At 36.5% G+C, this 21645-nt stretch overlaps 1 protein-coding gene across 1 annotated transcript in view; it reads left to right on the top strand.

Moving 5' to 3' along the window:
• The window catches only part of svila (supervillin a), a 98745-nt gene that overhangs the window by 115 nt on the left and 76985 nt on the right, over positions 1 to 21645 (top strand). The window lies entirely within an intron of this gene.

The following is a 21645-nucleotide window of genomic DNA, read 5'->3' as shown; positions in this document are numbered from 1 at the left end:
CCTGCTGTCACATTTTGCTTATCTAATCTTGACTTGAAGATGTTATGCAGATAGTGCTTTTCCATAAATCTGTATCTTCATCATCATTTCTTTGATCTGTATTTTAGCTTTTGCTTGGCAAATGTGTCTGTGTTCATCTGAGTGGTCAGTATAGTTGAGTCCAGTAGAAATCTTTGGCTTATTTTTGTTAAATATGTCATCAAGGATTGAATTATGCCTTAGAGCCTCATCTGGTTTTGCTTATTTTAATGAGCCATATATAAGCATGTTTTTTTCCCATTGATTTCTGTGTGTGTGTGTGTACAAAGGGGTTTAGAATATTGTGGTGTGTTTGTCTGTTGGAGTTTAACTCCTAATTGTTCCCTCTCTCATATAAATATGCATCGTCAGCCAAACTTGCTTTGCCAAATGTTGCATTTACATTTTTTTTTTCTACTAGCAACACAGAGTTGCCTATTTAGGTTTTCTGCCAAAATACATAGTGTATTTTGAATTGTGTGAAGCTGACCTGCTTTTAGCAAAGACTATAAAGCAGAATATCTTGTTTATTTCATGGTGCTGATAAATGTTGGTGGCAGTTTATAAGTCAGTGAAATTGTATTTAATCAATGTTTTGGTATTTCAGTTTTTTAAGGGGCTTTATGAAGAAACACATGCTATTAGTGACACCATTGGCTGTTAAGTAAACTGCAGCCAGCAGCTCATTGCTTGTGCTCATTCAAACATAACATACAAAACAAGCATGATTCAGGGTCCCAATGTACAGCACTTGCAGCAAAGCTCTTTTCTGTTTTTGTTTTAACATAAACATGCTATGCATTCTGCTGTGAGCGATCAGTACCTAAATAACCGCAGTAAAAATGACATTAATGAGAAACCAGCAGTTGAAAATATCAGATACTGGTGATGCCAGTGTTTAATGTTGACATGAGGTCATTAAAATTTGACTTGACCGTACAAAATGTCTCTTTCAGCGTTCTTTGGCCCTATCTTGAACATTGTTTGAGCATTGGTTTCATGTGTCACTGAAAGGAAGTGAAACACTCTGGAGTTTGTGTAAACCTCACATCCTTTTAATTTATCCTGGCAAAAACAGACCTTCAAATAAAAACCAGCAGGCTTTAATGGACAAAGGCTGTGGAAATAAGTGTCGTGCCTGCAGGTGTTGAAGAGCTTGTAAATAAAAATCGACATGTCAGCTTACCAGTTTAAGGTCATAAGATTTACAAACAAAATGCAGGTTAAATTCATTCATATCAATACCAATTGATACAAAACCTTATATCTTTGACATTGTTTTTTTTTATACCCAAGTTTTATAATGCAACACTGCCTAAAATAGTTCATACTGCTATGGGAGATGCGTTTGGACCATTTCAATTTTTACAATGAGTGTGATTAATCATAGCAACTCCACATAATCGAAAAGAAGTTACTGGAACTTTGTTACATTTGGAATGGGCAAGTACAAAATCTCAACTCAGTGTGGGAGAGACGTGTAAATATGTGCAAAACTGCACTCTACTGATATGTCTTGGATTTTGTCCAGCTGAATTAAGTTGTTATCAGTGTAATGGCATTTATATAATCATATATTTACAGTACTTATCTGAATGAGGAAATGCTTTTTAGCTTTATGTTGTTTGTACACAACAAAACAAAAACACAAAGGGTAGTTTTGTGTTGTATTTGTTAGTTCAGCGATCAGATATAGCAAAATATGTGAATAAACACACATTCAAGAGTTCAAGTGTGTTGTAAAATGTTGGATAAATGCCCTGGCTGTTGACTAATTCAGACCAAAGTTAACTTTTCTCAAAGGTTACTTATGAATTGTTTACTTCATTGCAGAAGCGCATTATTAAGGAAAAGAAAATACAAATAATTGTGTGCGTGCGTGCGTGCGTGTGTGTGTGCGCGTGTGTTTGTGTGTATGTTTGAGGGTTTTAGAAGAGGCACTAGGTGGAGCTCTGGACTTTGTCAGGTGAGGATCTTTGCTCTATTTCACTCTCTTTGTTATTATCTCTCATACACTGGTTTGCTCCTCCTCTTTACTCCTCATTCTTGTAGAAATGCAGTAATCTTAAACAGACATGATCTGTTTTATATCACTCTGACACCTAGGCTCTGTCTGCACACTGTCATCACTTTTACTCTAGAGATCTCTCTCTGTTTAGTTTACACAGCAGATTGGTTTTGTTTAGAGAGGAAACGGTTTGAACACCTTCCTTTCACAATGTATTATGCATTTGCTTTGATCTAAGAGGGGGCAGAAAGAAATAGTATTTTTTTTAAGCAGTGAATTTCAGCGTAGTGATTTAGAACTACAGGATGCTGTATATCACACATCTAATCAGCCAATATTCAGCCACTGTAAGCAAATGGCAGACTATAATGTCAGTTTCAAAGTCTACTTAGACAATTATTAATTTACACAAATAATGTGAATGGAAAAACAAAATAATAAATTACTACGAAATAAGAGTTTTCTTTATAGAAAAGATATAATATCTGCATTTTTTAAAAATAGATTTTTATCATGATTATTTTTGTGTTATATTTAGGATTATTTTGATCATTATTGGACCACAATACAGCCAAATCATGTCTATTAAAAAAATTAGCAATTTCAAGGTAACAGAACATTAATGAAAACACATTAACGACAATTTAGGTTGAAGTATTGTATGTTTTCAAATATATTCAATGTTGATTTGATGCAAGTGGAATATATATATATATATATTTTTTGTGGTAGCATATGCTGTGAGACATGGAATAAATAAACATGCAGAATTAAAATGGCTCATTTAAAAAAAAAAAAAAAAAAAAGGTTAAATAAAGATATGACCTTGGACTAGTTAAAGTTTGACTGCCTGTGCCTAACTGATATTACAAATTCCCTAAATGACTGGTGAGTAAAAAAAGTAAATTTCAGTCACTGTTTGTGCAATGTCGGTTGAGGAAAATCCAAACAGTTTTCTTCATTGCATACCAGTAAACACTCTTCAGTAAAAACTCTTCACTTCACTTCAGTTTGCGTACGATTGCCACATAAAAAACAAAACAAAACAAAAAAACATTTGTTGATTGATCCACTGTATTGCCAAAAGTTATGGAACATCTACCTTTACATGCACATGAACTTTAATGGCATCCCAATCCTAATCCATAGGGTCTGGGGTTAGCCCACCCTTTGCAGCTATAACAGCTTCAAGTCCTCTGTGAAGTTTTTCCTCAAGTTTTAGGAGCATTGTCACTAGTACATTTGTGAAGTCAGGCATTGATTTTAGATGAGAAAGCATGATTCGCAGTCTCCAGAGCCATCCACAAACGTCTCCCACAAAATTTGAATCATGAAATTGTACAAAATCTCTTGGTATGCTGAAGCATTAAGAGTTTCTTTCACTAGACCCTCTGAAAAAACAACCCTTTTCCACCAAAATTTACACTCAACACAATGCAGTCAAGCAAGTAAAAATCTCCTGGCAACTGCCAAACCCAGACTCTTTCATCGAATTTCCAGACAGAGAAGCATGTTTCATCACTCCAGAGAACAGTAGATGTACAGTAGCTGCTCTGTCATGGAAGCTCTTCATGCAGTGTTCTTGAACTAATCTGAAGGTCACATGCAGTTGGAGCTCTGTACCTATTGACTTTGCAGACAGTTGAGTTGGTGACTTCTTTGAACTGCGTGCCTCAGCATGTGCTGACTCCTCTGCCTAACATGGCCTACCTTTTTGTGGCTGAGATTGGTTTTTCCTAAGTGCTTCCACTTTGTTAAAATACAGTACATTCTCACTCCCAACTCATCCCTTATTGACGTTCAGCTAGGACCCCTTCTTTTCACTCTTTGACACTTGGGTTACCATTTCGCCATCATTTTATTATAGGCGGGGTTCTCCGTTGCTTTAAATTTAACTTTAAATTTAAAACTGTACTTTAAAAAAGTACAGTTTATATGCTGGTGTAAAGGGCATAGGCAATTTTATTGTTATGATTAAATGACATATTGGGTAATATTTTTGCAGTTATTAGGTTATGAGTTTTTCTAAAGTAAACAGTCAGAACTATTTCACTTGCAATACACTATGAACGCTAGGCTTGGGCGGTAATTTTTTTGCGGTGCTGGAATAAATTTCCAAATAAAGTGCTAGAGCGGTCAGTAACTCTGTAATTTGAACGCAAACGAGCACGCACGCATCCGCGTGGATGCTGTTTATCTCTGTGTGTGTGTGTGTGTGTGTGCGTGTGTGTGCGTGTGCGTGCGTGTGCGTGTGTGTGCGTGTTTGTGCGTGTGTGTGTGTGTGTGTGTATGAGAGAGAGCGTGATGGTGTGTGAGAGCGAGATAGCGTGATGCTGTGCGTCGCTTGTGAGTGAGTGAGTGAGTGAGTGTGTGTGAGAGCGTCCCCCGCAGATCTCTAATACGAACAAGGCAAACATGTGACCGTGAACCTAAGGTTGCATATACGGTTTTCGCTTTCTGATTGATTTAGGCACAAGCCAACAGTTTGGTGACTCTGTCTGTACCATCATATTTTTTTTTTATTATGCACGGTAATACCGTATATTGAGGTAAAATAGGGAGGAGGTTTGACTGTATCAATTTGTATACCGCCCAAGCCTATGGGCACATAACCCAACTAGCACTTAACCCAACCATTTGTCAATATAAAACACAAGATGTATCCTGTAGCAAGCAGATACAACTAGTTGCAGTTTATTGAATATTCCAAGCCTTCCGAGGCAGATATAAATTTGTCTCCATTTACTGCACATCTCGGATGCTGTCTGTGATATTTTAAAATATTGATGCTGGAAAAGCATCTTATGTCAGATTCATTTGTCTGTTGGCTCCCTCTGTCTTACGGTCGATAACGTCAATTCTATTGGCTCTCTCTTTCACTTGACCAATTGTGTCATGCTAATGGGCTAGAGCATCTTTTTGAATCAGAGAATATCAGCAAGTGGGTGACTGACAGTTTTCAGCTATTGAATATTTCTAAATTACTCCATTCTTCACATAAAGACATTTTTGGTCTTTGCAGGACTTGGAATGCCACATGACTTGTTTGTATTGCTTTTACATGGTTGTTTTTGCAATAAATATACGTGACCACATTTATTTGCCTGCTGCTTATGTTGTTCAGAAGTGGGTAGGATTAGAGTTAGGTGTGCAATAGGTGCTCTAAAAACATATTTTACAAATACTCGTGTAATGTGTACTTAAATAGCACATTTATTGTGTATGGCCATACACCCAAAGCGCTTCACAATCATGAGGGGGGTCTCTCCACACCACCACCAGTGTGCAGCATCCACTTGGATGATGCGATGGCAGCCACAGAACAATGGCGCCAGTGCGCTCACCACACACTAGCTATTGGTGGAGGGAAGAGACAGTGATGGAGCCAATTCAGTGAATAGGGATGATTGGGAGGCCATGATGGGTAAGGGCCAATTGAGGGACTTTGGCCAGGACACCGGGGTTACACCCCTGCTCTTTACCAGAAATGCCATGGGATTTTTAATGACCACAGAGTCAGGACCTCGGTTTAACGTCTCTTCCGAAAGATGGCGCCCACTGACAGTATAGTGTCCCCTTCACTTTTACTGGGGCATTAGGACTCACACAGACCACAGGTCGAGTGCCCCCTGCTGGCCTCTCTAACGTAACCATTTAATTGCGCTCATAATGCAATTATTGACCAAAATAATCGAAGGATCCCACACATTGAAAAAAATGGACTTGGGCTGCCACCTGTGCAATCTCACAGTACCACACTTGAAGTCACTGAGGCACTTTACATACACTACCTGGCAGAAGTCTTGTCGCCTATCCAAGTTTTAGGAACAGCAAATAATAATTTGACCTCTAGTTGATCATTTAGTATCAGAAGTGGCTTATGTAAAAGACAAAGACCTCTAGAATATGCTTATTTTACCAAAATAAAATATCATCATGCCTTGATTTATAATTATTTAATTAGGACAGTAAGATCTGACTTTGCTTAGATAAAAGTCTTGTCACTTAACAGAAATAATGTACAGTATAGAATATGAAATCATGGTGCAGTGGAAAAATAATTAATATTGTGTATGACCCCCATGAGATTGGAGGACTGCCTCCATACATCTCTGAAATTACTCAGATAACTTATTAATAAAGTCATCTGGTATTCACATTGATAATCCAGAAATCAATGCTGTAAAAGAACTGATGACTGTTTTCAACACTTTTGATCTGACTCAGCATGTTCAAGGACCCACACACAATCGTGGACACACTCTTGATCTACTTATAACTAAGGGTTTACACATTTCATCAACTGTTGTTAAGGATGTTGCACTATCTGATCATTTCTGTATTTTCTTTGACATATTGATCACTCCAGCTATTAAAGACAGATCTGTCTCTGTCAGAAAGAGATGCATAAATGAGAACACTAATGAGCAGTTTATGAAGGCCATATCGCTAACACCAAGCATATCTGCAGACTCTGTTGATTCTCTCCTTGATTTGTTTAATTCTAAAGTTAAAAATGTCATAGATGACATTGCTCCTGTTAAAGCCAAGAAGATAACTAGCAGGCAAAGGGGATCTTGGTCTAGGTCCCCAAGAATTAAAATAATGAAAAGACAGTGCAGAAAAGCTGAGCGTATGTGGAGAAAGACGAAACTAGTAGTCCATTATAATATCTATAAAGACAGTCTTCGTGCTTTTAATATGGAACTAAAAACTGCTAGGCAGACTTTCTTCTCAAGCCTTATAAACAGCAACGTAAACAATGCTCGTAAACTCTTTGCAACGATAGAGAAACTCACAACCCCCCCCAGTCGGATTCCCAGTGAGCTACTCTCTGAAAGCAAATGTAATGAGTTTGCTCATTTCTTTACTGACAAGATCAATAATATCAGAAAGGCAATCAGCTCATCCAATCAGCCAAATTGTGTCGAAGTCAGATTAACTCAACCACAACTTAAGAAATCAGACATTATGTCCGATTTCATGGTAATTAATGGTCAAATCTTAGAAGAGATCGTGCAAATTATGAAAACATCAACCTGCAGTCTTGACACGCTCCCCACATCATTCTTTAAAACGGTGTTTACCTGTTTAGAAATGGATCTTCTAAAAGTGGTAAATGCTTCACTTCTCTCAGGGATTTTTCCTAACTCACTTAAAACTGCAGTTGTTAAACCCCTCTTGAAGAAGAGCAACCTGGATAACACCATATTGAGCAATTACAGGCCCATCTCGAATCTCCCTTTCATTGGCAAAATCATTGAAAAAGTTGTTTTTAACCAGGTTAACAAGTTCTTAAACTTCAAGGGGTGTTTGGACAATTATCAATCTGGTTTCAGAGCACATCACAGTACAGAGAGCGCCCTTATAAAGATAATCAATGATATCCGCCTAAATACAGATTCAGGCAAACTAACAGTGCTGGTACTGCTCGATCTCAGTGCCGCATTTGACACTGTCGATCACAGCATACTTCTGGATAAGCTGGAAAACTGGGTTGGGCTGTCTGGGACGGTCCTCAAATGGTTCAGATCTTACCTTGAAGGAAGAGGTTACTATGTCAGTATAGGTGACCATAGGTCGAGGTGGACACCCATGACATGTGGAGTCCCACAAGGCTCGATTCTGGCACCTCTCCTGTTCAACCTTTATATGCTCCCTCTGAGCCAAATAATGAGAAAAAACCAAATCTCCTATCACAGCTATGCTGATGACACTCAGATCTACCTAGCCTTAATGCCTAATGACTACAGCCCCATTGACACCCTCTGCCAATGCATTGATGAAATTAACAATTGGATGTGCCAAAACTTTCTTCAGTTAAACAAAGAGAAAACTGAAGTGATTGCGTTTGGGAACAGAGATGAGGTTCTCAAGGTGAATGCGTACCTTGGCTCTAAGGGTCAAACAACAAAAAATAAGGTCAAAAATCTCAGTGTGACTCTGGAGTCTGATCTGAGTTTTAATAGTCATATCAAAACAGTTAGTAAATCAGCATACTATCATCTCAAAAACATTGCAAGAATTAGATGCTTTGTTTCCTGTGAAGACTTAGAGAAACTTGTTCATGCTTTTATCAGCAGCAGGGTGGATTACTGTAATGGCCTCCTCACTGGCCTTCCCAAAAAGACAGTCAGACAGTTGCAGCTCATCCAGAACGCTGCGGCCAGAATTCTGACCAGAACCAGGAAATCAGAGCACATCACACCCGTCCTCAGGTCTTTACACTGGCTCCCAGTTACATTCAGAATAGATTTTAAAGTATTATTACTGGTCTATAAATCATTAAATGGCCTAGGACCTCAATACATTACAGATATGCTCACTGAATACAAACCTAACAGATCACTCAGATCTTTAGGATCAAATAGATTAGAAATCCCAAGAGTTCAGTCAAAGCAGGGTGAATCGGCTTTCAGCTACTACGCCCCTCGCTGCTGGAATCAGCTTCCAGAAATGATCAGATGTGCTCCAACATTAGGCACGTTCAAATCAAGACTGAAAACACATCTGTTTAGCTGTGCCTTTACTGAATGAGCACTGTGCTACGTCCGACAGATCGAACTACTATGTTTTTCTCTTCTTTTTAATTCTTTTATAACACATTTTATCTGCTTTTATTTTATTTTATTTTATTTCTGTTTTTACCATTTCTATTATTTGTTTTTTTATTTCTCTTATACTTGTTTCTTTTATTCCTGTTTATGTAAAGCACTTTGAATTGCCACTGTGTATGAAATGTGCTATATAAATAAACTTGCCTTGCCTTGCCTTGCCTTGGTATGGCAAACAAAGCGTTCTTGCAGGACCAGAGTTCATCAAGATTCTATGGATTCATCTTCAATTCCTCCTGCTTCATCTTAACCCAGACATGATCAATAAGGTTCATGTCTTGTAAATGTGCTGGCCAATCTTGGAGCACCTTGACCTTTCTTGCTTTCAGGAACTTTGATGTGGAGGCTGAAGTATGAAAAGGAGCACTATCCTGCTAAAGACTTTGCCCTCTCCTGTGCTTTCTAATGTAATGGGCAGCTATAATGTCTTAATACAGTACTTCAGGTTGTTGATGTTGCCATCCACTCTGCAGATCTCCCACATACTCTCCCATACTGAATGTAACCCCAAACCATGATGATTTTTTTTTCTTTAAACTTGACTGATTTCTGTGAGAATCTTTGGGCCATTAGTTCCAATAGGTATTTGCAATGCAATTTTGTTTGGGATGCAATTCAACAGTGGATTCATCAGAAAATCGACCTCCTGCCACTTTTCTAAATGTTCAACTAGAAATCAAGTTATTGTTTGTTGCTCTTACAACTGGGATCGATGACGAGACTTTTGTCAGTTAGAGTAGGTGCTATGATCAATGAAGTGATTTGAAAACCTGAATTCAGTGATTTGAACTGTAAAAAAAAAAAATTAAACCCAGGAGACACGTTTGATGCTTTTTTTTTTTTCACTTCAACTTTTTACTCAGATTAATATGCTGATAAAATCATTTATTCTGCATGCTATATCTGTGATCTTTTTGTGTTAGTTTCTTGTGTTCATCTAAGCTTCTATACCTGATGTGTTTTATTCCATTCGCATGTTACTGTGATCTGAATTCATGCTTTAGCTCACCCACACATCACGTCAATGTGTCAGACTTCACTTTGTCCTTGTGCATTCATATCATGGTATCACTTTTCCACTACTCTCCTCCTTGTCAGTCTGTGAGGCCTGCATGCTATGGTGGGAAAGCACCGTGCTATATTTGAATACCTCTGATGTCTGTCTTCACATGGAGCTTTAGCTGCCTTACAGTGCTGAGAGGGGGTGCAGTGACAGTGAAGGGGAGAGTGTGTGTGTGTGTGTGCGCCACATGGCCCTTCGCTATCCTCCCCTCTTCCCGTTGCTCGTTCGCTCCCTGACCTTCTCTTAAGCGATACATCTATTCTGAAGAGCAGCAAATGAATCTGTCCTGAGTTTTACTCTGCATTTAACCCTTTCATGATTGAATATAGCATTGAGGCTTCTGAAACGAGTGTTACTTCTACAGTAAGTTATATGGGTGCATTATATATCTCTTTTTCATTCTATGCTTAACTCTGTATATGTTCTGTGGAATGTTTTGATACTTTTAGAATGGTGAAACGTGACAAGCATGTATTTTAAATGAATTGTTTATACGTTACAATGAACTCAGAATCCCACTGAATTAGATTTTTCTTTACTGGAGGTAAACTGGGATATTATCAGTGACTGAGCGTGCTGAGAGAGTATTATCTATTAATACTGAGTGGTCTTTGATATAAGGCAGACACAAAAGGACAGTGACAGAGTGTATATACAGAACTTGTTGCCTCCCATTTCTGACAGATTTCTAAAAGTCTTATTAATGACGCAATGCTACTATTTTAGGAAAATTATTGTTATTTGATGGACTTTGGTCTGCTTTTTAAACAAAATAGATGGTCACACTTTATTTTGATGGTCTGTTTATTAAAATTAAGTTACACTACATCTACATGCCAACTAATTCTCATTAGATTATAAGTACACTGTTAGGTTGGAGTTAGGGTTAGTGTAAGTTGACAATGACATGTACTTGCAAAGTTTCTTATAGTCAGTTAAATGTCAGCAGTATCAACAGATATTAAGCAGACAGTCTTCCAATACTCAAATGTACATAAGTGTTACCAAATAAAGTAATCTTAGTTGCACTTTTTTTGGCTTATTCCATTGGGTGTAGGTGGTCATCTCATGTAATTGAGCAGTAGAAGTTGAATTTAAGAATGCAATATAAGGTAAGAAAGTACCGGTATTGGCTTGGCATCCGATCTATTAAAACCTTTTCTGTTACATTGTGTGTGCAGTTTGGCACATTTGTAAAAAGAATAAAAATAATGGATGAAAGAATAATTTTTATTTTTTTAATGTCAAGATTTTTGTCAACTTGTGGCATTGGTACAGAGAAATGTGGTTTCTAGTCACAATGAATTTGTTTAAACCTCACTTGGATGTGTTTTAGATCATTAAAAACAATGTTACATTAGGAGGTGCTTTCAGACAAAAACACTGTTCATGAAGCCTGTGACCTTGGCTTTCAAACGCAGCTGAACTGTTTTTCTGACCACTTTCTGTCGCCGAGGTGTGCATCCTTTAATGGTGTGTGCGGGCAGTAAGCCTAAATAACGAAGCCTCATGCTCTACAGCTGTCCTGTGACCCCACCTGCTCTCTCCCCATCACTTCTCTGACTGAAATAGACCCTCACAAATGGCAGATGCACATTACAAACAATATTTTCTGTTCAACATGAGGTCAGAAAAGGAAATTAGGCTTTCAAGCCTGTTACCCATACTATGCAGCCAGATGTGATTAGCATGGAAAACACATTCTGTACTGCAGGATAAGCTTTTAAGCTATGTAAATATTTTAACTCCATTTCCACACCGCGATATCATTTTCCGTTGGTTGAGTATTTGTGTCTGTAGTCTTTAATAGTGCGACAGGCTTACATGTTAGCTGTAAATTAACTATCCGCATGCTAAATATACTCAGTCTAGCTTTAGCTAAGCTTAAGTGGCTAACAATGACTTATTATCTGGCTTAAGGATGATTTTTCTGTGCCTTCCTGTCATCATATAACAAAATTCATATGCGTCACAACAGGAGGTTTAGCTCGGAGCAGTTCTGAAAGGAGTGTCAAACTCTAAACACTAAAAATATCTGAACACTTTCTTCTCAAACGAGATTGATTAAAACGAAAGGAGAATGTAGGACTCCTAGATGTTTTTTAGAAAGTTTATCTATTTTTAACTTGACACTTTTCGCTTGTTTATTCTGTGAGACACTGAACAGCAGCCTGTAGGGTTGGTAACACTTGTTTTAAAAATAAACCTTTATGCTCAAAGGCTGCTTGTATTTGATCATTAATACAGTAATATTTAAAAATACCTTTGCAATTTGAAAGAACTGATTTTTCAGCAACCATTACTCCAACCCCATAATACTTTTTATGAATAGTGAAAGGTTTAGGGTTAGAGTTAGAATGCCATAGAATGCATTAATACAGTATGTCAAATGGTTCTCTGATATCTAAACAGAAGGTATGTGGCTTGGGTAAGCACAAAGATTGTCCAGAAATGGTTTTACAGGTTCATTTTTAACCTTCGCAATTGGCCTTAATATGATATGGGTAATTTTGATTATGGGTTATGAATATTAATAAGCATTTCTCTGATGCTGCCTCATTTCAAACAAACAAGGCAAATTTCATAATATACACATTAAATTAACAAAAGATGAGATCATGCATGGCTACCTGCTTAGGCATGATCCGGTATAAGATTGTGAGGGTATGTTAACCTTGGATAAAAATATCACTAGGGATGCTTCGATCAGAATTGATTTTTGCAGCCGATACAAAGTACACTGTAAAGAAAATTCTTAATGGATGAATTTTATTTTTTTAGTTCAATCAAATTAACTTCTCGTCATCTTAATTTGTCAGTCCAACTGACTAAAAATCTTAAGTTAAACTTGAAACCCTATTAACTTTTTAAAACAAGTTAAAGCAACATTTGTTGTCTTGACTTTGTCATATTTTTTTTCTAGTGCTTTATAATGCCTAAAGCACATTTTCCCTCTTAGTATGATATAAGTGGAGAGCTCTCCTTACCTAAGAGATTAATTTAAGGATGCTGCATATAATCCATATAAACTACTGTTTATTGCAATAAGCATATTACAAAAGTTAAATTAAGTAAGTTAAAAAAGTTTACGTTTTTTTTAATTTCCCTAATGTTTTTAGCCAGGGCTTGCAACACTGTTAAAAACAGAACTTTCAGTTGTTATATGTAAAGAGACGTAAATACATGCAAGGCCATTAAATTGTAAACTCATAAACACTTGCGATCAGTGATCAGCAAGATAAGCGAGTACCAATTGAGTCATAAAATGTGATTATTGGCTGATACTGATCTTCGGCTGATTGATAGGAGCATCCCTAAATGCCTCACGGTTTTGTTATTATTGCTCTAAAATAAAATCTTTTTAAATGTCTGGGTAAAAAACTACAACTTTTTTCCCCTTTGAGCACAAAATATTTTATTATGAGAACCATGTGAGCAGTAAACATTTTAGGCTAAATAATTAAAATAAATCACTGACTTCTGCTGTCTTCATTAGTTTCAAAAATAGTTTTTTTTTTTTTTTTTTTAACAAGTTAAAATGGCATCTTTGAATATCTTTTCTGCTGGACATCCCAAAAAACAACAACAAAAAAACATAAATATAAAAAGAGTCTCACATATACCATAGGATCGGAATGTATCTGACAAATGTTGGCGGTTTTAAAACCTTGAATTTTCCAAACTGTGGTAAACCTTAAACTATTATCATCCCCATCTGCTTCACAAAATTATACTTTTACTCTTCCTTAAAGCCCATTTTCTAAAAAAGGAGTCCCAAATCAAGCTTCTATTAATTTAAAAAATAATGGGTAACATAATTGTTATAATCTCACTAGGAAACATTGTGGCCAATAAAATGCATATGATACTTTGTAGATTGTCAGAGCTGGTGGTTTGTTCTGGTTGGCCTGATTTTTCACTAAGATTTAACACCCACTGGACTTGATGATAATTAGAAAACAAAGGTGTTTGAGGCTCATGGTATGTCATTTCTTTGTGTTGAACCGGGCCTAGGTATATCCAAATTTTCTTTCTATGGTACTTAAATTAAATTGATATAAAAAATTTTTATAAAATAAATAATTTGTTGATCATAAACAACAAAACAATGCAAATATTAATGGATGATTAACCACCAGGTTCTCATTATTAATATAAACTGCCTTCTGTGGGGACTTCATTCCCACAGAGAAAAATGTCTTATTTAACACAAGCTGTCAATTTGTGTGAACCTGTGCCACCCTGGCCTTTATGCAGCCTCACTACTGCCTGTAATTGAGGTAGCAGAATAAAATCTGAGACCATAACAGAGAAATAAACCAATGACCCATAGCTGCGTTCTGCTCTATTTAACCAGTATGACTTCTGCAGCGCTTGATATGTGATCAAAGTCCTGAGATTGAGAGGTGACTGTAAATGCTCATGGAGTCTGGTTTCAACCTCATAATGGTCACCTGATTAAGGTCAGGACTACACAGCAGGACAAGGTCAGAAAACTGTCCTCTCATTCCACATTACATTTACCTAAAATTACCACACACAGACATTCTCGCACACACACATCTCCAGCCTAAAAAGGAAATGTGTTTTGTGAGTGGCTGTCTCTAGGTCACAGCTTCTTTCTTTCTCTTGTCTGACTGGCTGGGCTGTGTCGATGATGTGGCTGCACCTTTATGTTGTAAGCAATAGGAAGTTGTGTGTATTCATGTGTGCATGACCTTCACCGATCTGGGGCACCAGTGACAAGTCACCTTTTGAAGAAGCCAAACATTTTAGTCATGCCATTTAAAGCCAGTTTACACAAAAAATACACAAGTTTAAATGTGCTGTTTGTAAGTTTTTGACTCTTCTAAAGCATAAAAATACCATAATATGTTTGCAGATATTTAAGAAACATGCCAAGTGAACATATCTGAAAAACAGTGCTGAAGTTAGATATTCTGCCTTGAAAACGTGTTTTCCGTGCCAGAACGCTGTATTTGTTTTGGTAATTTTAACCTGCCCAATGCCAGTTCAGCCAATTATATTTCAGCACATCAGGTTGCCTTGGTGGAAAACCACATATTCCATTCATTTATTCAGAAAGGCTCTAAAAGCATGTGTCCATGACCAAAATGCAACCTCCAGTGGACAGTAGCAGACTCTGAAAAGATACCGATTCAGTTTTACATGAGGTAATTAATTAACAAGTAATATAAATATTACAAACGTAAACATTAGGTGAGCAGGTTACATTGTAACTCCCTTGTCCTAACAACACACTACGGGATGAGATTTGCAGTTATAAGCAATTTGGCTGTTTGCACCAGACAAAACACAACAGAAATTTAAATGCAGCCATTTAGAAGCACAGAATATGCGCTCACTCATGAAATAGTAAGGTTTATTATCTAATTAATACATATTAAATCTCTTTAACATTATTAAAAGTACATGCTGTATCACTCATAAGAGTTTAGTTCTAAAGTTCAAATTCAAATGGTTTATTTAATCTTCAAGACCTGAGGTGAACTATTTGCTGCTGCTTTCAGTATATTGCAATAAATGTCATGTAAAATGGCATTCAATCTCACATTGTTAGCATTTAACACTGAATAAAGCACATGAGGTCTGCCTGAGGTGGTCATTGTCAAAGTTTTCTGTTGTTCATCTGTGAGAAATACATCATACATCTAATATATCATTCTGAGGTGTTGGTTAGGACAAAAACTCCTTTTAAAATGTAAAATATTCCTTCTATCAGGTGAACACGGTTTAAATATTCCTATCTTTTTAGAACACTGTTTAAACCACTCGCTCCTGTCCTCAATCTGGCAACCTCTGCTTGCGTTTGTTACCTACAGTAGTTCGACCACTGGGTGTCAAACTTGCATACTGCACCTTTAAATATGTATATGTAGTGTTTACTACAAACAGAGCACAACACTCGGACCAAAGGTATTACTAATGCTATTTGTGCACCATATTTCAAAGTTGGAGGTCAGTGAGATTATTTATTTAGGGGAAAAACATTTAATAAGAACGGACAATTAAAATGCTCTAAATTAAACACCGGCTCTAAGTAATAAATATGTAGTCTACTGTGACTGATTAATGAATATGTAAAACTACAAACTAAAATGTGCCTCAAAAGCCAAGTGTGTGTAATCTGTTGCTTGATATTGTTAGTCTCAACAACATAAAACAATAATTAATGCTATTTTGAGACCTTAACACATTTTTCAATTTAGGTTTAAATATACCTTTTTTTTTTTTTTTTTTTCAACCTTTTCATTCAAAAACAATAATAGCGTTTTAATTATCCCATGAAGTGCTTTAAAATGGGCATTTTCATTTAATGTTTGATGTAATTTCAACCGAAACATGAGGAGAGGGTGGGACATAGTGTACTGTAGCTCCTCCCCTTTTTATAAAACAACATATAGCATTTAGCTTTATCACTGGTCTGCCAGTGAGATGGTTGAGTTCAAGCGCATCAAATGTGAAACGTCTTGAAGGGGGCGGGACATGTCAGATACTAGAGAGCATTTGATTGGTCATGATTTGATGAGAAACTGAAGTATGAGGTGACATGAAGAAAAAAATGTTGATCCATTTAGGCGTAAGTGACAAACTACAAGATTTACATGTTTATATCGGTTGTAGATCTTCCAAAACACAAATTTTGTCACTGTTATGGAGCACACAAGCTTATAGATATCCTAAAAATTAACAATACTAATACTAACATCTAAATTCATGGGACTTTTAAACTGTCAAAATTTACATCGGTATTCTTCCTTTTGTGTACTTCGAGTGTTGGCACTGAGGTCCTCCCTATTTGACCAAAGTTCCCTCTAAAATGTCTGGCCTCACCACTGATTACAAGGGGGACATGAATCATTGATTATAATGCGGCTTTGAATATTATTCACATTCCACTTAATGATTCAGGTTCCCTAGCATTAATATAAATGGAATCATGATGTGCCTGAAGATCAGACCTTAATCTATTCACATACCCGCTGCACTGAATGTAGACCTTCAACGTTAACTTTTGCATCACTCCTTTTTGCTCATTACAGCAATCTGAAAAGGCTTCCATCAAATGAGCTCCTCTGGATCTGCAGACTGTGGTATAAGTTTTTCTACTTAAACTCTGAATGGAGCAGGGAAAAATGTTTTTATTCATATTTCTGAGGGACGGCACTGCTGGAAACTTGACTCTAATCACTGAAAAAAATTTTATGTTTTCCAGAATTTAAGATAGAATTCAAAATACAGGTTATTCTTAACTTTCATTGCAAAGAAAAAGGCAGAAATCTAAATGGACGCAGTTCATTTTTCTTTGTACAATCCAGCGCAAGATAAGACGGCACCTAAAATTGACATTTATTAAGAATGTTTCAGAGGCGTTCTTTAAGAAAGAAAGATGATTTAGCTACAGTATATTAGAAAACACTGTCAGGAAAGCTTAACCGTCTTTGCCAGGTTTTGTTACTCTGGCATGAGAACTTCTGAAAATTAATATTCGAGGAAATCGGGGTCAAGCTGAACATGAGTTATGTTAACTTTGTCAAGAGAGCCCACAAAAATCATATAATCTCATATATATTTCTATTAACAGCTAAAATGTATTTGTACTGCATGTTTTAATTACTGAAAGCAGATTTCCTTGATTTTATTATCCGTTTTATATCCACTTAGATCATTGTTTACTTGATGATCCTTGTTCCTGAAAAATTCCCCAATTCTGGATGATATTTCTGCTGTATCGTTTGACATTACAGTTTGATAGATGAGATGCTTAAGCTAAAATTCAACAGGCCAGACTGTAGCCAAGTCTCTTATTGCTTTGATTTATGGGATTTTCTGCTGCACAAGAAATATTTCTGACTAACATGTGATTTTTCAACTCTGGATTTAAGCTTAGTCTTGTTGCATGGTCTTCTGGCTTAATTTGTCTCATAATTTCTCTTTATTTCTGTTTGCTTGACTTTGTCACCATTTACCACTTTAATCTTTATTTACTACTGTAGCGTGCAGATGGTGTTCAACCTAACCCAACGGTTTGAGCTGTAAATACTGAGCACATGTGCATGGGACCGTGTCATTAGATGGTGTGTTTTAGATCAAGAGATGATGTCATATTTGTGCTATTTGTCATCCGAGAAAGCAAACCAGCCTCTGAGGAACTAGTAGATTACATTGTGTAATGACAGGGCAGAGCGCACATGCCCTCCTGAAGTCTCACACAGTGATGTCATCCCTTTAGTTAGATCCCGACAGGGTCTCAAGTGCTGATTATTTTAGATATTAGTTCAGCCTCTGGAATGTCTTTGATTTTCTTATTATGGTGTGTGTGGTCATGATCTCCATCAGATTCTGATGCTCCGTATCTTCAATTGACTCTATAATTGTGTCTAGAACAACAGCAGCTGGTGTCTCTGGCCACTTGAGACAATCGCTAACACATTCTTGTTTTTTTTTAAAGGGTTTCAGGCTATGTACACATGACAACAATGTAACCAAAATGTCTTGCGTTTAAAAAAATAAATAAAAAAATTCACGAATACACAACAATCTCTTCAAAACAGTTCACATACTGTGTAAAATGGCCAAAAATGTTGTGTTATGTATGGCAGGCCAGTATTTGCCGCTGTCTCCTTGTTAGTTAACAGTACCAAAACAGTAAGAAAGAGACAACATGCTGCATTAGGGAAACACTTTAGCAACAACACCTTTGTCCTTAATCTACACGCCCCTAAACATGCACATGACATCATCATTTACACAGACACGACAAAGGCTGTGCTTTCAAAAACGTAAAATTTGAAACCCTTTTTCAAATGTATATATTTTTAGTTCCCAAAATGACGTCATGTAAACAAACAAGCCAAACGTATAAAAAGATTCCTGTTTTTTGCTGAAAACTTTGTGTTAACAACAAACTCTCAGACTTTCTTTAAAGATAATTCACCACAAGATTTCTATTTACTCAGCATTTAATGATCTTAATTTGGTTCCAAACCTTTGAGTTTTGGCTTTGCTGTTGAACAAAAATGAAAGATATTTTGAAGAATATTGGAAAACTGTAACCATCAGCTATTTTTCCATCCAAAGATGCAAATAAAATTTATGCGCAAAAACGGAATATTGCATACGTGCAAACAAAGCAGCGTTTCCATTCAATGAGTCAACGAGAACAAAATCATCACTCCCTGATTAACTGGTGCCAAATACCAAAAGTAAACATGTAATTTGCTGTGGCAGGAGAAGCTACATCAATCTTTTCTTCATTAATTAAATGACTTGAACCTCAGAAGACAAATGCCAACATGCAATGAATCGGCGTTTGAAGTTGTGAGACGTGGAGCACAGATGCTCTTGACAGTTCTGGAGGTAATTAATAATATAATAACACTAATACTGAAATGATTATGGCATTTTAGAATGACCAAAACAACATTTCAGATGTTTTACAATGTGCTCAGCCTGCTGGTTTGTCCATTCACACACATTTTTATTATCACATGATCTCCTAAACAAAATCGCATGACTTTTTAAAAATGTTATTTTATTTTTTAAGGCACATACTAGAATTTGTTCAGTAAAAGAGTTTCCATCGTATTTTATGCACATTTTTTCTTATCGAATAAAAAGTTTCTCCTACTCTGTTATGCCATACATTTTTTAAGCGCATTTTCAAAATGTATGCGTATCTTGGTGTTTCCATCAAACGCTTTTTTATGCGCATATCCAAAATGTGCATAAAAATAGGTGGATGGAAACAGCTAGTGTCATCTATAGTAGGGGGGAAAATGTTCTATAAGTCATCTTCTGCTGGTTTCCATTTTTCATTATATCTTTTGTGTTCAACAGAAAAAAAACTCCACCAGTAAATTATGACGATTGTCATTCTTATGGGTGAACTATTCTTTTAAGTAAGCGATAGGGTTAGGTTGTGTGACCACGTGTGTGTGAGAATGAGAATGATAAGTATTGCAGTGGAAACATTGCAGTCAGGATAATGGGCTCAAAATAGTGCAGGGCAAATGCCATTCTGCATCTATGCAAGTGCTTAAATGCCCTGCAGCTACCATGGTTTACTTCTCTGTGTTACTGTCTAGTCTCCCTTCATTGCACAATAGCTTGTTTTTCATTCCCTAATGTCACATCATCCTTACAGTGCCTCCTTGTGTCCCCTCTTCTATATGTTCAGTACATCTTTTTTTCCTTCTCGTTGTCCATTTATATTAATTGGCATACAAGCAGAAGCAGAATATTGTCATCTGCCAGGGATTAGAGGACTGAACACAGTTGTTTTCATATATTTAACTTCTTAATTATACGGTCATAATCTTCTACTTTTCAGACTGATTAAAATTGCTTTTAATAGAAAAAAACCTTAGAAACTGAACTGACCCTGAATTTCTGACTTAAGCAGAATAAATGCATACTAGAGAAATACTTTTTCAGGATTGCATGTTTTATTTGCAGTTTGTAAAATGAATGACATTTTGTTAAGCAAAATATTAAGCATTAAACAGTTGATATCAACATAAATTCATATATTCACTCATTTTCCTTTAGCTTTGTCCCTTTATTCATCAGGGGTCACCACAGCGGAATGAACCGCCAACGTATCCAGCCTATGTTTTACACAGCGGATGCCCTTCCAGCTGCATCCCAGCACTGGGGAGAACATACAAACTCCACACAGAAATTCCAACTGACCCAACTGGGACTCGAACAAGTCACCTTCTTGCTGTAAGGCAACAGTGCTAACCACTGAGCCGTCATCTTGCCCCTCAACATAAATTATTTTATTTTTTTCAGTTGTTTAAAATTTACATTTTAAAGATCTTGTGACTTTGAAGAATGGAGTAAGTGCTTTTTTGGGGTTTCCGCCTGGATTTTGCCTACTCAAATTAAAAAGCTTACCAAATCCACATGCAGAGGTGTAAATGCAAAAGTTTGGTATCATTTTAAAGAAAACCCTTTGAATTTACATAAAACACTGTTAAAAGACTTTAAAATAATTGTAAATGTTGTCTGTGTTATAATAAAACCCTCCAAAAAAGAGGTGCTTTTTTTCGGTAAACTGAAATTTGAAAGTGTACCTTTTAGGTTCTGTGTGTTCTGGGTTGCTGTAATTAATTTTGATTGGTTCCTGCACATGTCGGTAAACATAGGAAAAAAGAAAAATGTCTCTATGCAAAAGTTATTATATTCCAACTGATGAGAGAACAGAACCACTTATTGGGCCAATACAAACCTTTAAAATTGAAAGAATGCTAAAGTAAATGACGTCATTGACCCCGTACCAAGTGGAATAAATTGTTCTAAAATGTATTTACATAAAACACATGCAGTCATTTAAAACTGTAACAATATTACAGTTTATTAAGTAGTAAATTCTAACTTGAATTACAATCCATTTCTTTGTTTAGACTTTACTTTTGATGCTTTTTGTGTCGTCATTTCTTACATTCACACATCAACAGTCAATGTCATCCTCTTAAATGGAGTGACTATATATTACATGAGAACTTCTGCATTGGCTTCTGATATAGATATTCTATCTCATTTGAACCCCAGGCTAACAGGTGCTCTCAGTCTAAGTCTTTGAAACTTGTCAGTAAACCTGAGAAGAAATTCAAGCAATGTAGTTTTTTTTCTACACTACAGAGGCCAGGACAGTTAAAAAGAAAAAAAATCTAAACCTATTTAGCACATCTGTTAATAGTAGGAAAACAGACCGGGAAAGACTCGATGAGTCCATAAGTCAAGTGATTTTTCTACTACTGACACGCCGTCTATTATTTAGTCCCTCCTTTGAGCACTTAGCACAACAATATGACTTGGCAAGTCTCGCTCCTCATGGCAGAGATCTTGCTTTTCCACTCTTTCTCTTGCACTCACTACCACACGTATGTCACCGCTCTGAGATGAGTGGAATT

The sequence above is a fragment of the Danio aesculapii genome, chromosome 12 (genome assembly GCF_903798145.1).
Source record: "Danio aesculapii chromosome 12, fDanAes4.1, whole genome shotgun sequence".
NCBI classification, from domain to species: Eukaryota; Metazoa; Chordata; class Actinopteri; order Cypriniformes; family Danionidae; genus Danio; species Danio aesculapii.
The sequence above is the reverse complement of the archived record's forward strand: the minus strand, read 5'-3'. Positions and strand labels throughout refer to the sequence as shown.